Here is a 22,124-nt window from a genome sequence, read left to right as displayed (position 1 = left end):
ATGATTAAAAATGATAAGAGAAAACTTAATGGTAAAATAAACACACTTATGCAAAAATAATTTCAATTAGCAAAAGAATAATAATAAAAAGAAAGAAAGAAAAATCAAATCAACGAAAAGAAAAAAAAATCAATTCAAATTTGGTGGGTCACTCAAATTTATTTCGGTGTCTTCTTCATGTGGTTGGTACTCTAGATATGGCTTTAATCTTTGACCATTAACTTTAAACGTGACACCATTCTTTGGGTCTTTAATTTCAATTGCCCCATGTGGAAAAACAGTATGAACAATAAATGGGCCAGACCAACGAGAGCGTAACTTACCTGGGAATAGGTGCAAGCGAGAATTGAACAAAAGCACTTTCTGACCTGGAGTGAAAGATTTTCTCATAATGTGCTTGTCATGAAAGACTTTCATTCGTTGCTTGTAAATCTTGGCATTTTCGTATGCATCATTGCGAATTTCTTCAAGTTCTGCCAGTTGTAATCTTCTTTCTGAGCTGGCATGCTGCATATCAAAGTTGAACTTCTTGATGGCCCAATATGCACGATGTTCGAGTTCCACAGGTAGGTGGCAAGCTTTTCCATACACTAGCCTGTAGGGTGACATCCCAATCGGGGTCTTGAAAGCCGTTCTATATGCCCATAATGCATCATCAAGTCTTAATGACCAATCTTTTTTGTCTGGCCTCACCGTCTTTTCTAATATGTGCTTTATTTCTCGATTGGATATCTCAACTTGGCCACTGGTTTGCGGATGATACGGGGTTGCCACTTTGTGTGTGATTGAATACTTTGTCAAAAGTGCTTTGAATGCTTTGTTACAAAAGTGGGCACCACCATCACTGATTATTGCTCGAGGGAATCCAAAGCGTGAGACAATGTTGTTTTTCAAAAATCCTATCACCACCTTGTGATCATTGGTTCTACATGGAATTGCTTCTACCCATTTTGAGACGTAGTCAACACCAACCAATATGTATTGATGGCCAAAAGAAGGGGGAAAGGGTCCCATGAAGTCGATACCCCATACGTCAAAAATCTCAACCACTAAAATTGGATTTAGTGGCATCATGTTCCTTCGTGTAATGCTCCCCATTCGTTGACACCTATCACATGAAGAACAAAAAGTGTAAGCGTCTCGAAATAGTGTTGGCCAATAGAAACCACATTGTAAAACTTTAGTCGCTGTTTTCTTAGCACTGAAATGGCCTCCACAAGCTTGTTCATGGCAGAATGAAAGGATATTCTGAATTTCATTTTCTGGGACACATCGTCTAACAATTTGGTCTGCACAATACTTGAACAAATACGGGTCATCCCAAAAGAAATTCTTTATTTCCGCAAAGAATTTGATCTTGTCTTGCTTGGTCCAATGCTCTGGAAGTTTACCTGTAACAAGATAATTAACTATATCAGCATACCAAGGTAATACTTCCACACTCATTAATTGTTCATCTGGAAATGACTCATTTAATATTAATGGCTCTGTAATTGTGTCAAAGTGAAGACGAGAGAGATGGTCCGCCACAACATTTTCTGACCCTTTCTTATCTTTGAATTCCAAGTCAAATTCCTGCAAAAGTAACACCCAACGAATTAGTCTAGCTTTTGCATCTTTCTTTGTGAGAAGATATTTAAGAGCAGCATGATCTGTGAACACAATTATTTTACAACCAATGAGATAAGATCGAAATTTTTCCAATGCAAACACTACTGCTAGCATTTCTTTTTCAGTAGTTGAATAGTTCAACTGTGCATCATTCAATGTCATACTAGCATAGTAAATAACGTGGGGAATTCGATCAACTCTTTGTCCTAATACTGCTCCTACTGCATAATCAGATGCATCACACATGAGCTCAAATGGTAAGCTCCAGTTTGGGGCCTGAATGATGGGTGATGATGTCAACAACTTTTTTAATTTTTCAAACGCCATAAGACATGAATCATTAAAGATAAAAGGTACATCCTTAGCAAGTAAGTTGCATAAGGGTCTAGAAACTTTGCTAAAATCTTTAATGAAACGTCTATAGAAACCAGCATGCCCAAGGAAAGATCTTACTTCTCTGACTGTTTTGGGTGGAGGAAGATTAGAAATGAGATCCACCTTGGCTTTGTCAACCTCAATACCTTTGCTCGAAATGATGTGACCGAGAACAATACCTTGTTTTACCATAAAATGACATTTCTCCCAATTTAAGATCAAGTTCTTCTCGATACATCTCTGCAGAACTAGTGTTAGATGATGTAAACATTGATCAAACGAGTTGCCAAAGATAGAAAAGTCATCCATAAAGACTTCAAGGAATCGTTCAACCATATCAGAAAAAATGCTCAACATGCATCGTTGAAATGTAGCAGGTGCATTACATAATCCAAATGGCATTCTCCTATATGCAAATGTGCCAAAAGGGCAAGTGAAAGTAGTTTTCTCTTGATCTTTTGGTGCTATGGGAATCTGATTATATCCTGAGTAACCATCTAGAAAGCAATAAAATTCGTGGCCTGCTAATCTATCAAGCATTTGATCGATAAATGGTAAAGGAAAATGATCTTTACGTGTGACAGAATTCAATTTTCTATAATCAATGCATACACGCCATCCTGTAGTTACTCTAGTTGGTATCAATTCATTATCGGCATTCGTAACTACTGTGACTCCTGACTTTTTGGGGACAACTTGTACAGGACTGACCCATGAACTATCAGAAATGGGGTAAATGATACCTGCATCTAATAGCTTAAGGACTTCAGTTCTAACCACTTCTTTCATATTAGGATTTAACCGACGTTGCATTTCCCTAGTAGATTTAGCATTTTCATCAAGGTGAATGTAATGCATGCAGTCTACTGGATTTATACCTTTGATGTTTGCTATGGTCCATCCTAATGCTCCTTTGTGCTCTTTTAAAACATCCAACAACTTACCTTTTTGTTCGTCATTTAGGGATGATGAGATGATTACCGGCAGAGTACTTTCTTCTCCCAAAAATGCATATTCCAATGTGTTGGGCAATGGTTTGAGCTCGAGTTTCGGTGGTGATTCTGATGATGGGATGAGTTTCTTCTCTGATGGTGCTAGTTGTTCAACTCTTGACTTCCATTTATTAGTGTCCATAGATGGTGTTGAGTCAAGCAGGGCGTTGACCTCATCAACCGATCTGTCAATATCAAAATCAAAACCAAAGTGAGTTAAACATGTTTGTAAAGGATCATCACTAAGGTTTGAAACAAAAGTATCATTAACTAATGCTTCAATTAAATCCACATCAACAATTCCATCATCTGCACTGTGAGGTTGTTTGGCAATGTTGAAGATGTTCAGCTCCATAGTCATGTTGCCGAAAGACAACTGCATATTTCCAGTCCTGCATTGAATGTGAGCATCTGCAGTTGCCAAGAAAGGTCGGCCTAGAGTAATGGGGATGTGCTTCCTTGAATCCTGTATTGGTTGAGTGTCAATTACAATGAAATCAACAGGAAAATAAAACTTGTCTACCTGGATAAGCACGTCCTCCACAATACCACGAGGTATTTTCGTGGACCGATCTGCAAGTTGTAACACCACTGGAGTTGGGTGTAATTCTCCCAGTCCAAGTTTCACAAACACAGAGTAAGGCAATAAATTTACACTAGCTCCTAAATCCAACAAAGCATTCTCAATTGTGTGGTTCCCTATACTACATGAGATAGTGGGGGAGCCTGGGTCTTTGCATTTTAAAGGAATTTTATGTTGGAGTATAGAACTAACGTTTTCTGTTAAAAATGCCTTCTTTTGAACATGCATGTTTCTCTTTTTAGTACACAAATCTTTAAGAAACTTGGCATAAGATGGAACTTGCTTTATAGCATCAAGTAAAGGGATGTTAACACTTACCTGTTTGAAGATTTCGAGAATCTCACCTGTAGATTTTCCTTTTTTTCCTTTCGCTAACCTCTGAGGAAATGGAGCTTTGGGAACGTATTCTCGTGGGTTGGCTTCTTCTCTCTCCTCCGGTGGTGAGTCCTCAACGTTCACAGGTACAATTTGATTTTCCTTTGTCACCGGCATCTCCACTTTATTGTCGATTTCTTTTCCTTTTCGCAAGGTCATTATTGCTTTGACCTCTCCATGCTGCTGTGGTGAACTGGTACTCGCTTCATGCACTCCTTTAGGATTAGGCACTGGTTGACTTGGAAATTTTCCTTTCTCAACAGTCATTGCCAAGGTCTGAACTGAAGAAGCGAGTTGTCCCACCATCTTCTCCAGGCTTGAAACTGATTGAGCTTGTGAGTTGAAGCCTGCTCTCAACTCATTTCGTAGTCCATCAATGGTGCGGTTCTGTTGCTCAATCGTGGAGTGAGTAAGATTCTTGAGATTCTGGAATGAATCCTCCCATGGTCTGGGTTGAGAGTAATTCTGGTTTTGATTGTATGGTCTAAATGGGGGCTGAGAGGCTTGAGGATTTTGTGGAATTGGTGGAGCTGGAGCTGTTGGTCCATTCTGTTGGAATCCTTGAGACCATGAAAAATTGGGGTGGTCTCTCCATCCAGGGTTATATGTGTTGGAGTATGGGTTGTAATTTGATGGCTTTCTCATTACACCTATGGCATTGGCTTGATCTGAGTATGAGTCATGGTCATGTGGCTCTGTTGATTTAGCAGTCGATAATGATGCTATTTGTCGAGAGAGACCTTCAATTATCGCTTTGACTTCTTTAATTTCTGAACTTGATTCGCCAATTTGAACCTCATTCACTCCTTTAATTCTTCTAGTAGTCCTGAGTGATCGACTCCGTTGTTGGGAATTATCCGCTTGTCGCTGGAAGAATTCCCAAATTTCTGATGCACTTTTTGACATTAGCTCTCCTCCACTTGTTGCCATTAGCCATTCTTGCACATTTGGTAGTAATCCCTCCAAAAAGTATTGGCATTGGTGCCATTTCTCGTACCCATGATGTGGACACTTCAAGAGTAGCCCATTGAATCGCTCCCATGTTTCGAAAAACTGCTCGCCCTCTCTTTGGGTAAACTCCGAGATTTCCCTGCGAATAGCATTGGTTTTATGCACTGGGAAATATTTATTCAAAAATTTTGTTACCATTTGTTCCCATGATGAAATGCTATTAGCAGGCAATGTATTAAGCCATGAACGAGCTCTATCCTTTAAAGAAAATGGGAATAATCTGAGTTTAACATCATCGTCTGAAAAATTCTCATATTTAAATGTTTGACAAATAGCATGAAAATCATTCAAATGATTATATGGGTCCTCATTTTCTAAGCCATAGAATGTGGGGAGACAATTTAGCACACTAGGTTTTAGTTCAAAGCTCCTAGCAGCTACATTTGGGTATCTTATGCATGATGTGCTCAAATTAGCTAAGGGACTAAAATAGTCCTTAAATGGCCTCTCCTGTGGTGCTTGTAAATCCATTCCAAATTTATTTTTAATGTGCTTTTGTGTGCGAATTGTTTTCTCAAGTTCAAGGTCTATAGGTTCAAGATTAGGTAATAATGACCTACGACCATGCATGCAAAACAAATAAAATAAAAATAAGGATGAGAACAAAACAAATAAAAATAAAGAAGAGGGAGAAATTACGATACTAACCTTATTGCGCTATTAAAACATTTCTATAAAAATACACAAAAACAAATACATGAAATAAATTAACTAAAAATTAAATTAATAAAATAAACAACAAAAAAAATTACAAAGAAAAATAAATTGAAAATTAAATTACAGAATTTTAAAGAAGAGAAAAAGGAAAGAAATACTAACCTTTAAATGTAGATTCACTTTTTTTTTTCTTTTTCTTTTTTTTTAATAATTAAAAAAAATACAAGAAAACAAATAAAAGAAGTTATTCACAAAAATTAATTCTATGAATTAAAATTACTTACCTCCCCGGCAACGGCGCCAAAAACTTGTTGTGCAAATTTTAATGTACTCGCAAGCGCACAAATCTATTGTAGTGTAGATCAATGGTGACGAGTGTCGATCCCACGAGGAGGTGGATTTTAATTATATATAGAATTAATTTTGTAAATGGGTGGTTGGAATTATGGTGGAAATGATTTGGAATATGCTAAAACTTAAATTAAAATGGCGAGAATAAATTCTAAAACTGGAATTGCAATGGAGAGAATAAATTGAAGAGAAAATCTATTAAATTAACGTACTTGGGTATCTGGATCCGTATCAACATGCATCATAGGCTAAATAATCCGTATTAATGTCAATTAAATCATGAGGGGGGAATCCACACCTCATGAACCACGCTCTAATCAATATGGTGCTAAGGGCTTATCGTGCCAAATAATAATAACCTTATACTAGAGAGCCGGTGTAACCAAGGCGGTATCTAGACAAGACTATTATTATTTGTCGACGAGAAGTCAAAACATCCACAAAAATTAGAGGGGAAGAGAAAATAAATTTACCAAATTAAGCCCATGACACATGTTGAGACTTCACCTTCAACCCAAGCTTGAAAGAAAATTAGCCACTCATAATTGAACTAGGGGTAAAATGGGAATTTATAAAATACGAAGAAAATACAAGATGGAGAAGGAATTACAGAAAATGGATCCCAAGAATGGATTCAGAGATATCAAATTAGGGGGGGAGGCCCCCTTTTTATAGATACATGGAGTAAATCATGGCCATCGGATTAAAAACAGTTTGGACGCTCAGGATTGCGCCACGTCATCAGTCAACAGTCCACGGTTTGACCACGCGGATGAACAGTAACACGGTTTGACCCGACTTTGAACAGTAACGCGGTTTGACCCGGATGAACAGTAACGCGGTTTGGTTGAAAATAATCCTGTGTGATGCATGCACCGTACGCGAGATTTTTCGTCCACTGATATGCTGCCACGTCACTATCAACAGTACATAAGAATTTTAGTCCAACAGGATCGTGACACCTCATCAGTCAATGCTACATCATCGGTCAATGCCACGTCATCATCCGTCTATGTGAACAGTAACGTATACAGTACCGTACACGTGAATAGTACCGTACATGTGAATAGTGCCATTTTTCCTTTTATGCTCCTCCTAAGGTTTTCGACCGTCCTGAGTTCAAAAGTGATGTCCGTTTTGCCGTCTGATCTCTCCTTTATTGTGAAATGACTATAATGCCCCTAAAATACATAAAATACTTAATTAAAATAAAACACATGTAATTAAATCACAAGAAGGTTAAATATATAAAAGTAAGGGTTGTTAGTAAGACTTAAAATGTAAAATGACGGTTTTCTCCTTTATAAATATGCATTTTCTAACACTCAACACATTACACGAAGGAATATGATGCCATTAAATCCAATTTTAGTAGTTGAGATTTTTTATGTATGGGGTTCGACTTCATGGGACCCTTTTCCCCTTCTTTTGGCCATTAATACATATTGGTTGCTGTTGACTATGTGTCGAAATAGGTAGAAGTAATTCCATGTAGAACCAATGATCACAAGGTAGTGGTAGAATTTTTGAAAAGCAACATTGTTTCAAGCTATGGATTCCCTCGAGCAATAATCAGTGATGGTGGTGCCCACTTTTGCAATAAATCATTCAAATCTCTTTTGACAAAGTATTCAATCACTTACAAAGTGGCGACCCCATATCATTCGCAAACCAGTAGCCAAGTTGAGATCTCCAATCGAGAAATAAAGCATATATTAGAAAAGACGGTAAGGCCAGACAAAAAAGATTGGTCATTAAGATTCGATGATGCATTATGGGCATATAAAACGGCTTTCAAGACCCCGATTAGGATTTCACCCTACATGCTAGTGTATGGAAAAGCTTGTCACCTACATGTGGAACTCGAGCATCGTGCATACTGGGCCATCAAGAAATTCAACTTTGACATGCAGCAAGCTAGCTCAGAACGAAGATTACAATTGGCATAACTTGAAGAAATTTGTAATGATGCATACGAAAATGCCAAGATTTACAAGCAGGGAATGAAAGTCTTTCATGACAAGCAAATTATGAGAAAATCTTTCACTCCAGGTCAGAAAGTGCTTTTATTCAATTCTCACTTGAACATATTCCCATGTAAGTTACGTTATCGATGGTCTGACCCCTTTATTGTTTACACTGTTTTTCCACATAGGGTAATTGAAATTAAGGACTCAAAGAATGTTGTCACTTTTAAAGTTAATGGTCAAATATTAAAGCCATATCTAGAGTACCAATCATATGGAGAGGACACTGAAATAAATTTGAGTGACCCACCAGATTTGAATTGAGATTTTTCTTCTTTTCAGTGATTTGATTTTTTTTCTTTCTTTTTACTATTCTTTTACTAATTGAAATTATTTTTGAATAAGTGTGTTTGTTTAAACATTAAGTTTTCTTTCATCATCATTAATCATGAGTTCCTCAGCAAAACAGATTCTCTTGGACCTTCTTGGATGACTTTAATGTGTAAAATCTCATCTTAGAAGGCATATTCAATTTTGTAAAACACATTGTATTTGGGATCTACAACCACTAAAGTTAGTATCTCATGTTGAGGATTTAGAAAGCCAACTCAAAGATATTGAAGGAGGTATTTTCAACATTCAGTTGGAGCTTGAGGAAAATTCAATAAGAAGACGATTGTAATTTTCTTTGTGTGTTTTAGTTTGTTACTTTGTTTGTGTGCTTTAGTTTGTTACCCTGATTAAGTGGCGGATAACAGTACTCCGTGACAATGAAGTCAGTTACTTCAGTTTCTCATAATAATTGATCTTCTGAGGCGAAGGTATGGACAAAAATAAGATTTTAGCAAAGCTTCACAATCGATTCCCTTCACTTCCTCAGAATGCCCTCCTTACAATGTATAAAGCTCGGTCCGAACGCATGCGATTGCTTATGAGGAATAACATACTTGCTGACATCCGCTGGTTAATTGAGGCCAAAGTACGATTGACAGGTGAGTTGCCTCCAAAATTTATTGCATACATGCCTGGTTGTGGTAAAGGAAATTATGTAAGAAAATGAAGAGCTCGACGAATTTTTGTTGCTTGTCATAAGTGTGTCAGAATGAGATGCGATAAAAATTCATGTTCTTTAGGAATGGTGTCTGATAACCGGGAAGATAAGATTCAGTTCATTAGGGATGGCTTGAATAAAGAGTCATTAGATGATATACTTTTGTCTCTTGAAACGCATCGTAGTGGATATGTACAAGGAGCAATTCTCCAGTTATGCCCATTATTCCAGAAAGAGCATGCATGCTATAGTCTCGGGAATCTGACTATAAACGACCTTGTTTGCCAGTTTATAAGAAAACTGGATGGGAAGCCTATCCTCGACCCATAGAAGGCGTTCAAGCTATTTTTGGATGTAAAACCAGAGGAAGATGTGAGCCACAGTTACAATTACCTGTAAATATCCTTTTACTTCACTGTTGTTTTATTTCACTGTTGTTTTATCATTTGCATTATTGTCTTTAATAATTTTATTTTATCATTGTTTTTTTTCCTTTTTACTGTTTTCTTTTTTACTCTCGAGCCATGTGCTTTACGCGTTAATTGACACAGAAATGCTACCTCATACACAACTGTGACCCACTGTCACCAAGATTCTTAAATATTATTTTTTGTTAAGCACTCAAATTATTTTTGAGAAGTATCCCAATGGCATATACTCTTAATAAACAATTCAAGAACATTTGTGTGCTTTGGGGATTTAACTATGGCAAACATAAAGAATTCATTAAGGCAGCCATAGATCTTAGTCGAAGCATAGCAGCGAGAAAATTACACTTGGTGTATGGAGGAGGTAACCGAGGGTTATCAAAATTGGTCTCAGAAGCTACTTTTGTCAGAGGAAGCCAAGTGTTAGGCATCATCTCAAGAGCCCTAAAACCTTTGGGCAGTTTGTCTGACTCACCGACTGGAAAAGAGTTAGTCGTCTCAGGTATGCAAGAGAGAATAGCTAAAATGCTAAATCATGTTGATGCTTTTATTTTCCTACCAGGAGATCTTACAATTCTAGAGGCACTTATCACATTAGCATCTTGGGCCCAACTGCATATTCACCAGAAACACATCAGTTTGTTAAATGTTAATAACTTTTATGATGGCTTTATCGCATTTCTTAATCATGCAATAAAAGCTATTTCATTCTTTCCACAACGAAAAATTTTTTTATTTGTGCTCACACTGCTAATGAGCTACTTGATATGTTACAAGCTTATAGACAAAAGTCAGACCCCAGGACCTTTGTGTTGGAGTGTCCAAATAATAATGGTAACAGTAGCCGCAGTAAGAAGTCCAAATTAGATTTAACTCTCCGTTTGTAAATATTTTCTTCTGTGTTGCACCACCCAGGTGATGTCTTCTAAACTCTACTTCTTTCCTTTAAAATATTGAGGACAATGTTTCGTTCTGGTTGGGGGGAGGGAATAGTTGACAATTGTGGAATTTTGGTTAAGTTTTTACTGATTTTTTGTTGTAGAGACTAACCGTGGCTAACTTTTTGTGTTGAAGATTGGTGATTATGTAGTGTAGTGACTCTAGAAACACATCTTCTTGGTTTGAAAGTAAAAAAAAAAAAAAAATTCTAGACATTTTTTTTCTTTATTAAGCTTTGACACTCATGTTTTTCTAACTTCTTCTTTCTAATTTCTCCTTTATAAATATACACTTTCAAATTTTTGAGTTAAAGATGGCTGACTATGGAGTGTAGTGACTCTAGAAACGCATATTCGTAGTTAAAAAAAAAATCATTTTCTTTTTCTATCATTTTAAGTGTAACTTTTCTAATTAGTTTTTCTGCATCATTTTCACCTTTCTGCATGCATATTTTCTTTTCATGTTTAGAATAGGTTGGGGGGTAGATTGTCGTTTGAACTTAAAAAGAAAAATGTATGATTTTTTTAAAAAATATTTTAGTATTTGTATTATCTTTGGTCTTAAGTGATGTTATGATATGTTTGCTACTCTACATGTTGATGTCGGAGACAAAAATGAGTGGCTTGAAGGAATGCACATGTCATAATAGATTCCAAGTGAGTTTTTGAGCCTGTTATTTTTCTTGGAAAGTAACCATTGTTGCCCGTTCTTCATACTGGTTAGAAGTTTATTATTTTATATACGATCTCTAGATTTCTTTTGAGTCAACCCTCTAAAAAAAATTGTAAGATAAAAAATAAAAAAAAAGAAGAAGAAAAAAAGTGTGTTGCTACATCTTGAGGTCCATCTAACTAGTAGATATGGAAGATTATTTAGAGCCATAAAAGACGATGGAAAAACCATCTTTGACCCGTTTGAGTCTTTCTAGACATCCCTTTTATGAAATATTCATAGTTAACCCTTTTGAGCCTTAAAAAAAAAAAATTCTTTGTCAACTTGTCATCTTGACCTACTCCGATTAGGAGTATTACCCGATGTCTTACAAGTTTTATCACCTATTTATGCTTAAGAAAAATGTAAATAATTATTTTGTTCAGTGAAGTTGTGCTAAACAAAAGCAAAAACAAAAAAAAACAAAAAAATTGTTGTTTCAAAAAAGAAGAAAAAAAAAGAGAAAAAATAACAATAATAATAAATAACCGAAATGCACCTTATAAATTTCCAAAAGATCTCTACTTTTTCTCAAACATATACTTTGTTTTCTTATTTCCCCTCTATTGTTAGCCATGTCCCTAGCCTACGTTACATCCTAATAAAAGTCTTTCCTGATTTTAGGGAGCTATAGTCTGAAGTAGAAGCTAGTCATATGGGCTAAAAAGATGTAGTGGTGCATTAAAAAAAAATTAGATTGACTAGCATTTTTTATTGACTTAAGATCATATTATTTCTAAGCTGTGAGCATATTTCTTTTATCTTGGTGAGAGCGTGTGATATTACTTCTTTATTATTTTCTCTCAAAATTACCATTCATTGGAGTGATTATTTTTATTGGGTTTAATTTTCTTGTGAGAGTGTCACTACTCCCAGTGAGATTTTAGGATTTGACATGTCATGCTTGAAAGTAGTTATGACAAAGTCTGCTGGACTGGTGCATGTGGATGGTTAATATGGGAGTGATATTTCTTTAGACTGGAGATAATACTTATACTTTTATTTGATTGCTATCATTAGTCTGATTGAATAAACACGATTGTTTTTAAAAAAAATCATTTTGGGTTTGAATTTTGTTTTTGCTTTAATTGGGGGGTGTGTTGAGTGTTAGAAAGTATATATTTATAAAGGAGAAAATCGTCATTTTACACTTTAAGTTTCACTAACATTCCTACTTTTATGTATTTAAGTCTTTTGTGATTTAATTATGTGTGTTGTATTATAATTAAGTATTTTATGTATTTTAGGGGCATCATGGTCATTTCACAATAAATGAGAGATCAGACAGCAAAACAGACATCACTTTTGAACTCAAGACAGTCGAAAACCTTAAGAGGAGCATAAAAGGAAAAATGGCACTGTTCACATGTACGGTACTGTCCATGTTACTGTTCACGACATTGTTCACAAATATGGAATGATGACATGGTATTGACTGATGATGTGACATTGACTGATGAGGTGTCACGATTCTATTAGACTAAAATTCTTATGTACTGTTGATCGGTGACGTGGCAGCATGTTAGTGGACCAAAAATCGCGCGTACGGTACATGCATATACACATAATTATTTACAACCAAACCGCGTCACTTTTCAAACCGCGTGGTCAAACCACGTACTGTTGACTGATGACGTGGCGCAATCCTGAGCGTTCAAAATATTTTTAATCCAATGACCATGAATTACTCAGTGTATTTATAAAAAGGGGGGTCCCTAATTTGGCATCCCTGAATTCATTTTTGAGCTCCATTTTCTATAATTCCTTCTCCATCTTGTACTTTCTACGTATTTTAATAAATTCTCATTTTACCCCTAATTCAATTATGAGTAGCTAATTTTCTTTCAAGCTTGGGTTGAAGGTGAAGTCTCAACATGTGCCATGGGCTTTATTTGATAAATTTACTTTCTCTTCCCCTCTAATTATTGTGGATGTTTTGACTTTTCGTCAACAAATAGTAATAATCTTGTCTAGATACCGCACTGGTTTAATCGACTCCCTAATACAAGGTTATTACTATTTTGCACGATAAGCCCTTAGCACCATATTAATTAGAGTGTGGTTCATGAGGAGTGGAAACACCCCTCATGATTTAATTGACATTAATAAGGAATATTTAGCCCATGGTGCATGTTGATGTAGATCCAGATACCCAAGTACTCAATTTCAATAGTTTTCTCTTCAATTTATTCCCGCCATTTTAATTTAAATTTTAGGATAATCTAAGTCACTTTCACCACAAATCTAACCGCCCACTTAGAAAATTAATTCTACACATAATTAAAATCCACTTCTTCGTGGGATTGACACTCGTCACCATTAATCTATTCTACAATAGATTCATGCACTTGCGAGTTCAATAAAATTTGCACAACAAGTACCTAGGTCACTTTTGTAAAGAATTGACCGCAGTCGTCTTTTGAGAAGTTATGTCCTCAGCATTTTGTCAAAGACTTGCCTTTTGGGCGTTTTACAAAAAGTTTTTCAAAGTACCTTGGTCTCTCTTCTATGAATTGACCTAGGGCGTTTTTTTCTATAGTTACATTATTGGCATATTATTGAAAACTCGCCTTTAGGACATTTTGCTTAGAAATTTTTTCTAAGTACCTAGGTCACTTTTGCAAAGAATGTACCTTGGTTATTTTTTTGTAAAGCCATGCGCCTAGTGTTTTGTCAAAGACTACCCTTTTGGTGGTGTTACTTAGAAATTTTTTCTAAGGACCTAGGTCATTTTTGTAAAAATGGACCTAAATATATCATTCATGTATAATGAATTACACCTGAATATTTTGTCAACGACTTGCCATTTGGGTATTTGGCTTATAAGTACTTTCTAAGGGCTTAGGTCATTTTCGTGAAAATGAACCTAGATCATTCATGCATAATGAATTACGACTTAGAATTTTGTCGTCGCCTCGCCTTTTGTGCATTTTACTTATAAATTTTTTGTAAGTACCTAGGTCAATTTTGCAAAGAATGGACCTAGATCATTTGTTTTTTAAAGCTACACCCTTGATGTTTTGTTAAAGACTCGCCTTTTGGGCATCGTACTTAGAAATTTCTTCTAAGTACCTAGGTCATTATTGTAAGAATTGACCGAGCCTAACTCTTTTTTTTTTAAAAGTTACACCCTCGACATTTTGTTGAAGACGTGCCTTTTGGGCTTTTACTTAAAAAGTTCTTTTAACTACCCAGGTCACTTCTGTAAAGAGTGGGCCTAGGTCATTTTTTGTAAAGCTATGTTCTTGGCATATTCTCGACGGCTAGCACAAAGTGCATTTTACTTAGAAATTTCTTATATGTACCTAGGTTATTATTGTGAGAATTGACCTCGGTCCCTTCTTTTAAGTTATGCCCTCGACGTTTTCTTGAAGACTTGCCACAAGGGTGTTTTACTTAGAAATTTCTTCTAAGTACCTAGGTAATTATTGTATGAATTGACGTAGGTCATTTGTTTTTTTTTTTTTAAGTTATGCTCTTTGTGTTTTGTTGAAGACTCGCCTAAAGGGCATCCAGCTACCTAGATAATTATTATAAGAACTGACCTAGGTCATTTTCTTTTTAAAGTTACGCCTCAACATTTTATCAAAGACTCGTCCTTTAAGCGTTTTGTTTAAAATTGTTTTCTAAGAACCTAACTCTGATTTTTTTAAAAATGGACTTAGGTCTTTTTTGAGCATTTTACTTAGGAATTTTTTTTGAACTAAAGGGCATTTTACTTGGAAATGTTTTCTAAAGAATTATGTCATTTTTGTAAAAATTAACCTAGGTTATTCATGTATAAGGAATTATACCTTGAGTTTTATTGACCAGTCGCTAATTGGGCATTTGACTTGGAAATTTTTTCTAAGGACCTAAGCTAATTTGGTTAAAGTAGACCTAGGTCATTCATGCATAATTAATTATACCTTGGCATTTTTTTGATGACTCCTTTTGAGCATTATTCTTAGAAACATTTTCTAAGTACATAAGTCACTCTTGCAAAGAATGGACCTAGGTTGATTTTTGTAAAGTTATGCCTTTAGTATTTTATCGAAAACTTGCTCAATGGGCATTTTACTAGAGATTTCTTTTGAGTAACTAGGTCATTATTGTAAGAACTAACCTAAGTCATTCATGCTTAATGGATTATGACTTGGCTTTTTGTCGACCACTTGCCTGTTGGGCATTTTACTGAGAAAATATTTTCTAAGTACCTATGTCACTTTTGTAAAGATTGGACATTTATGTGTAATGAATTACACCTTAACATTTTGTCGATAACTCGCTATTTAGGTGCTTCAATGAGGCATGCTATTAAGCATTTTGTCAAGACCTCTCGTTTTTGTTGATACAGCTACTTGTTAGCTAAGGGTACAGTTACAACATGGGTTTTATCTCTCATTGGATAAAGGTCAAAATTAGCTGTAAATCTTTTTAAATTTTGTGGCTAACCTACCCTTTATCGTTAAAGTTAGGCTAGATGACCGCTTTCATGTTACATAGAAAAATTTGAGTTTCACTGGTGGGGGCAAACATACTATGACTATCAATTCATTACCTGACACAACCCATAACCATTTTTGCTGGAAATGGATCTTGGCATCACTTGACCTTTCATCATTAGCCTCATGATTAGAGTAGTTGTAATTATCATTCATGCTCAAGATAAAACCACTTTGGCTTTTTGTATATGCCCCACAGATGGTGCAAACCGTTGGTGCAAATTTTTGCTTACTGTACAATGATTGATTTATGTTCTAGACTTTCTTCTAAATCACGTTTTGTGGATTATTTTCTCCTTGAGCCGAGTATCTCAAATTATGCGTCTCTTTATAGTTAATTATTCTGTTAAAAAAACTTGTGAAATGGGGCCAATATTCTAGTGATAACCCTTCAATGCTCAAGTTAGTTCCTTTTACATTATTTTTAAAGAGAGAAAATCTAGACTGAGATGGACATAGTTTGGTATTCATTTTATGTATTCATTTTATACTTTTTTTATTCTTAGCTTTAAAAGGGGGGTCTTGGCCTTTATATAGGTATCTTGAATCAATTGGAGAGATTATATGACGCTTTTTCTCCTAACAGGTGTAAGTGAAAGTTCTTGCATGAAGACACATATTCATATTAGTACACTTTACTAAAAACTATAAGTATCTAGGTTATTCTTATAGAGAATGGACGTAGATTATTATATTCAAAAAGTTTTTACCGGGCCAGTATTTTTCGTAGGCTTTTAGGCCTTTTTTTAATTTAGTCTAACAGAGGTCCCCCAAGTCTTACTTTTTAATTTTGATAATTGAGACTTTTTTAAGTATTTTTTACAAGGCTTTTCGTGGGCTTTTCCTTCTATCAAATCTCAAAATTTGAAATTTCTCTAAAGCGCCTATGCCATTAGAATTAGTCCATAAGTAGTCTCACATACTTCATTTCATGCTTTTTTAGCTCTCTTGAATCTATCTTAACTTAACAAACATTGAAAAGTGTAAAGATAGGAGTTAGTAAAAGTACCTCTTTAATTAAAAGGGCAATTAACTTTCCAAATGGTAATTGAGAATTTTCTAACAGTTTTTTGGCAAGTTGTTGCAGAGGCTTTTCGAGTCATCGATTAGAGAAGCTACGTCAAATCTTTTCAATAAAGGTTGTTGATGCTGAATGATTAGTATTAAAAATTGTTTAATTATCAAGCGATAATATGTTATTTTATGCTTATGTTATAATTTATATTTGTGTTTATGTAATATATTATGAATTATTAATTATGTTTTAAATATATTTAATTTTGTGTATTTTTATGTGTTTATTAGGAAAATTATTAATTTCACGTACTTCGAGGCTTCAAACAGATAAACGGAGGTCAAATTTGGATTCCGGAGGTCCGAAAACCTTAAGATCAGTCAAGATCGGCTTAAAATTGGGCTTGTTTAAAAAAAGTTGACTTTTCCTGTTGACCGAGCACTGATTGGATGATGAAATGAGCTTACAATAGATATGAGTGCATGGGATAACTGGCAATCTTGACTAAATCTCAACCGTTCATGATTCAATGGCCATGATTGTGCCACGTGGCAATGGTTGGTGAAGCAAGTTGGAGCATCCGAATCTTTGTATTCGGGTCGACCCAATCCACCCATTAACCCGCCAAATCTCAACCGTTCTTTGGGTAAATCGGACGAGTCAAATGATGCCATGTGTGATGTTGACTTTGGAAGTTTGACCAGCCATTGGATCTTGATCTAAGGGTTGTGAGGAGCACATGCATGAAGCCTATGATGGACCGCAAAGCACTGGATTATGAATTTATTTTTCTATAAATAGAGCCTCATTTTTATGTTTTTATCATCTCTCTACAACTCTCTTCTTCTCAAATTCTCTCCATCTCCTTGTAATCTTGATTTCCAGGTGTGTTTTTAATATTTTGTATAATTATTTTCATTAATAAAATTAGTTTTATTTCCAATTTTAGTTGTTTTTATTTCTTTTAATTATAAGTAATTCAATTTTACTACTTTTTATTTTAATTATGCTTAACTAAATAATATTAGTTAGGGGAAGGTGAAACTCTTAAGAAATAAATATGATTTAATCAAATTCTATGTTTAATTTTATAAATTAAATTATTTTCTATTTAATTTTATACATGTTTTATATTTTAAAATTTTGATTTATTGTAGACAAACAAATGAATTTGGCACAATAAATTCTTAAGATCTTAATATAAGGCATGGTGAAATGATATTTTGACTTATTGTAGACAAATTAAATTTTGGCACAATAAATACTTAATCCATCATAAAATTAAAGGGAAAATAATAATAATTTGTATAATTAATCTTTTGGGTAATTAAGCTAAAACAAATTGGCAAAAAGAATTTATTAAGTTTTATTTATTTCTAAGAGTGGATCCATAACCCTAACTAGTTCAATTCCATAGTTTCATTTAAATTAAGTTGTTTATATTCAAGTTTTAATTTCAATTTTTAGATAAAATAAAATAAACTAATTAAATCTTTTCTCTGTGGATCGACCTCGGACTCACCGAGTTATAATACAACAAGACATTCTTATACTTGGGAGTTAAAATTTACTTTTAAGTTGTGTCAAGTTTTTGGCGCCATTGCCGGGGAAAAGTTTTTTATTTGGTTTGTTTTTCCGTTTTTTATTTTTCTCTTATATGTAAAATTTCGTTTGCCCCCTTTTCCTTTTCTTAAATTCTCTTTTGTCCCCATATCTTTCATAATTCTCGTTTCACCCCAACAATTTCCGTTTCTAGCCCAATCTTCTGGTAATTACGTTCGGACCTCGACATCTTTCAACTGTTTCACTTTCATCCCAATTGCTATTCTAAACTTCTAAAAATTACAGTTTGACTATAAAATTAAAAATAATTTGCAATAGAATCCCTAGACGAAATTCCTCAACGTAATCAAGACTTGGACATATTTGGACATACTTTGGATATATTTGGACATATTTGGACTTATTTTGGACCAAACTAACTTTAACTACTAACTCTAATTACTAACTCTTAACTTACTAACTGCTAACTCCTAACTTTTATTTAATTTCAGTTATTTAATTTTCTGCATTTATTTTATTTCGTATTTATTTATTTGTTTTTGCTTTATTGGTGGGTTTAACCACCAAACTAACTACTAACTCTTAACTTTTATTTTCAGTTATTTAATTTTCAGTATTTATTTAATTTTGCATTTTTTATTTTTTTAATTGGTGGGTTCAACCACCATTTTTTATTTATTTTGCATTTATTTATTTATTTATTTTTTACTTTGTTGGTGGGTTCAACCACCATTTTTGTTATTTAATTTTCTTTTGTATACTTATATTATTTGCTTATTTATTTATTTTATTTTATTTTGTTATCAATTTGTGTAAATATGATCTTTATAACATAACCCTTGCATGAGACATTGGTCTCGATCTTCAAGTGGCAGGTTAATTCGTAGATCTCAATCTCCACCACCAATCATGGATGAGAATGAAGGCGAAAACGTTTTGGGCGAAATTAATCCTCAAATTGATCAGGGAGACAACTAATCTCAACATGGGCATGATCAGAATCAACCAAGGACTCTGAGAGACTACATGAATCCAACCAGAACCGGAGCACCGTCGTGCATAGTATTTCCTCCAGAAGCATCTCGATTCAACTTTAAACCAGGTATTATCCAACTTTTACCAACATTTCATGGTTTAGAATCTGAGAATCCGTACTTGCATCTAAGAGATTTTGAGGAAGTTTGTAATACATACACGGACCAAAATTGTAGCATGAACATAATTAGATTAAAGCTTTTTCCTTTTTCATTAAAAGATAAAGCTAAAACTTGGCTACAAAACCTTAGATCTGGATCAGTAAGAACTTGGAATAACATGCAAGAACAGTTTTTGAAAAAATTCTTTCCACTCATAGAACAAATTCTTTTAAAAGGCAAATCACTTCTTTCACTCAAAAAAATGGAGAAATATTATACCAATGTTGGGATAGGTTTAAAGAGTTGCTTAACATATGCCCACATCATGGTTTTGAAACTTGGCGATTGGTCACTTATTTCTACGAGGGCTTAATACCCCAAAGTAGACAGGTTGTTGAAATGATGTGTAATGGTGAATTTAGGGATAAAAATCCTGAAGATGCACTAGATTACCTTGACCAATTAGCTGAAAATGCACAACATTGGGATACTGTTGGAACTTTTGAATTGACAAATAAGCAACAATCATCTCCATCTAGTGGAGGAATCCATAACCTTAGGGAAGATCATGATTTACAAGCAAAATTTGCATCCCTAGTTAGGAAAGTTGAAGCTTTGGAGCATAAAAAGAGTGATCAAGTAAAATCTGTTCAAGAAATTGCATGTAACATATGTAATTCGAATGATCATTTCACTCAAGAGTGTCCCACTTTGCCTGCACTTAAAGAATGTCTAAATGATCAAGCTAATGTCATTAACACTTTCAATAAACCAAACCCATATTCACAGACTTATAATCCTGGTTGGAGAAATCATCCGAATTTCAGTTGGAGGAATAATAATAATGCACAATCTTCACAAGCACCACCTCCACAAAATTTTCAAAATCCTCAGCCTTATGCACCATATGTTCCACCACCCTGGAAAAATCTGGAAGACACAATGCATTCATTCATCAGAAAGCAAGATGTTATTAACAATCAAAATGCACAAACTTTTTCTGATTTGAAAGATACTCTTGCTAAAATTGCTTCTGCACTCACCATTCAAGAAAAAGGAAAATTTCCAGCCCAACCACAACCAAATCCTAAAATTCAACAAAATCCACCCACAGACCAAGTCAAGTCAGTTATAACTCTTCGTAGTGGTAAGGTTGTTGATAGACCTATGCCTGAACCTTATGAAAATGATGAAAATTCAAAGGGTAAGGAAGGACTAAATGAACTTACACCTAGTGAAGAAATAACTAGTGTTCCACCTGAACCACCATTTCCGCATGCATTGAATAAACCAAAGAAATCAAACCACTTTTCTGAAATTTATGAAATCTTTAAGCAAGTGAAAGTTAACATTCCTCTATTAGATGCAATCAAGCAGGTTCCTTCATATGCCAAATTTTTAAAGGACTTGTGCACTGTTAAGAGGAAATTGAAGGTAAGAAAGAGTGCTTTCATGGCCAAACAGGTAAGTACAATTCTGTCTACTAATAATAAGTTGAAATATAAAGATCCTGGTTGTCCTACCATTTCTTGTATTATTGGTAACCACAGAATTGAGCATGCTTTACTAGATCTTGGTGCTAGTGTTAATTTGCTTCCATATTCAGTTTATCTTCAACTTAATCTTGGTGAGTTAAAATCAACTTCAACTACACTTTTGCTTGCCGATAGATCAGTTAAAGTACCAAAAGGAATAGTGGAAGATGTTTTAGTACAAGTTGATAAATTTATTTATCCTGTGGATTTTATTGTCTTGGAAACTGAACCTGTTGTGAATAATTACAAACCAATTCCTGTAATTTTAGGTCGACCATTTTTAGCAACTGCTAATGCTTTGATTAATTGTAGGAATGGTTTAATGAATTTATCCTTTGGGAATATGACTTTGAAATTGAATGTTTTCAACATGTGCAGGCAACCTAATGAAGAAAATGAGAATGAAGATGATACTGATGAACAAAAGGAATTGTTTGAATCTTGTATCGAGGAAAATATTCAAAAAGGGGATTTTTCTGAACTTTCTAATGTTTGTTTAGTTAATTCAATTGAGTCAAATAAGCAACTTGAACTTGATATTTCTAATATAAATTTGTTGCTTGATTCTATGCAGACTTCGCAAAATTATGATGACGAGCCAAAATTTGAGGAGCTTGGAAGTATTGAAAAGACAGAACAACAAGAAGCACCTAAAATGGAATTGAAACCTTTGCCTGAAGGATTGAAATATGCTTTTCTTGGAGAAGAACAAACTTATCCTGTTGTGATTTCTTCTACTTTAACAAGCGACCAAGAAGATAAGTTACTAACTGTTCTTAAAAAGCATAAAAATGCAATAGGATGGACTTTAAATGACATTAAAGGCATTAATCCCTTAATCTGCACACATAGAATTAATTTGGAAGAAAATGCTAAAATATGTCAACAACCTCAAAGAAGATTAAACCCACACATGAAAGAGGTAGTCAAAACAGTAGTCCTTAAATTACTTGATGTGGGAATTATCTACCCTATTTCTGATAGTAAGTGGGTAAGTTCTACACAAGTAGTGCCTAAAAAATCTGGAATCACTGTTGTTAAAAATGAAAAAGGTGAATTAATTCCAACACGAATTACATCTAGTTGGCGCATGTGCATTGATTATAGAAAATTAAATGAAGCCACTAGAAAAGATCATTTTCCATTACCATTCCTTGACCAAATCTTAGAAAGAGTAGTAGGACATCCATACTACTGTTTTTTAGATGGATATTCAGGTTATTATCAAATTCCTATAGCAGTTGAGGACCAAGAAAAGACCACATTCACATGTCCTTTTGGAACATTTGCATTTAAAAGAATGCCATTCGGGCTTTGTAATGCTCCTGCAACATTTCAAA

The 22,124-nt window shown here is 34.5% G+C and overlaps 1 non-coding gene across 1 annotated transcript; it reads right to left on the bottom strand.

Annotated features, from left to right (window-relative positions):
* Nucleotides 1-19,472: 19,472 nt before the first annotated feature.
* Nucleotides 19,473-19,581, bottom strand: LOC112496197 (small nucleolar RNA R71). Its single transcript, XR_003062695.2, has one exon. It is a non-coding gene; the product is annotated as a small nucleolar RNA R71 (small nucleolar RNA).
* Nucleotides 19,582-22,124: the final 2,543 nt, after the last annotated feature.

Source organism: Citrus sinensis, chromosome 4, assembly GCF_022201045.2.
Source record: "Citrus sinensis cultivar Valencia sweet orange chromosome 4, DVS_A1.0, whole genome shotgun sequence".
Lineage (NCBI taxonomy): Eukaryota > Viridiplantae > Streptophyta > Magnoliopsida > Sapindales > Rutaceae > Citrus > Citrus sinensis.
Note: the sequence above shows the minus strand (reverse complement) of the source record. Positions and strands in the feature narration are given on the sequence as shown.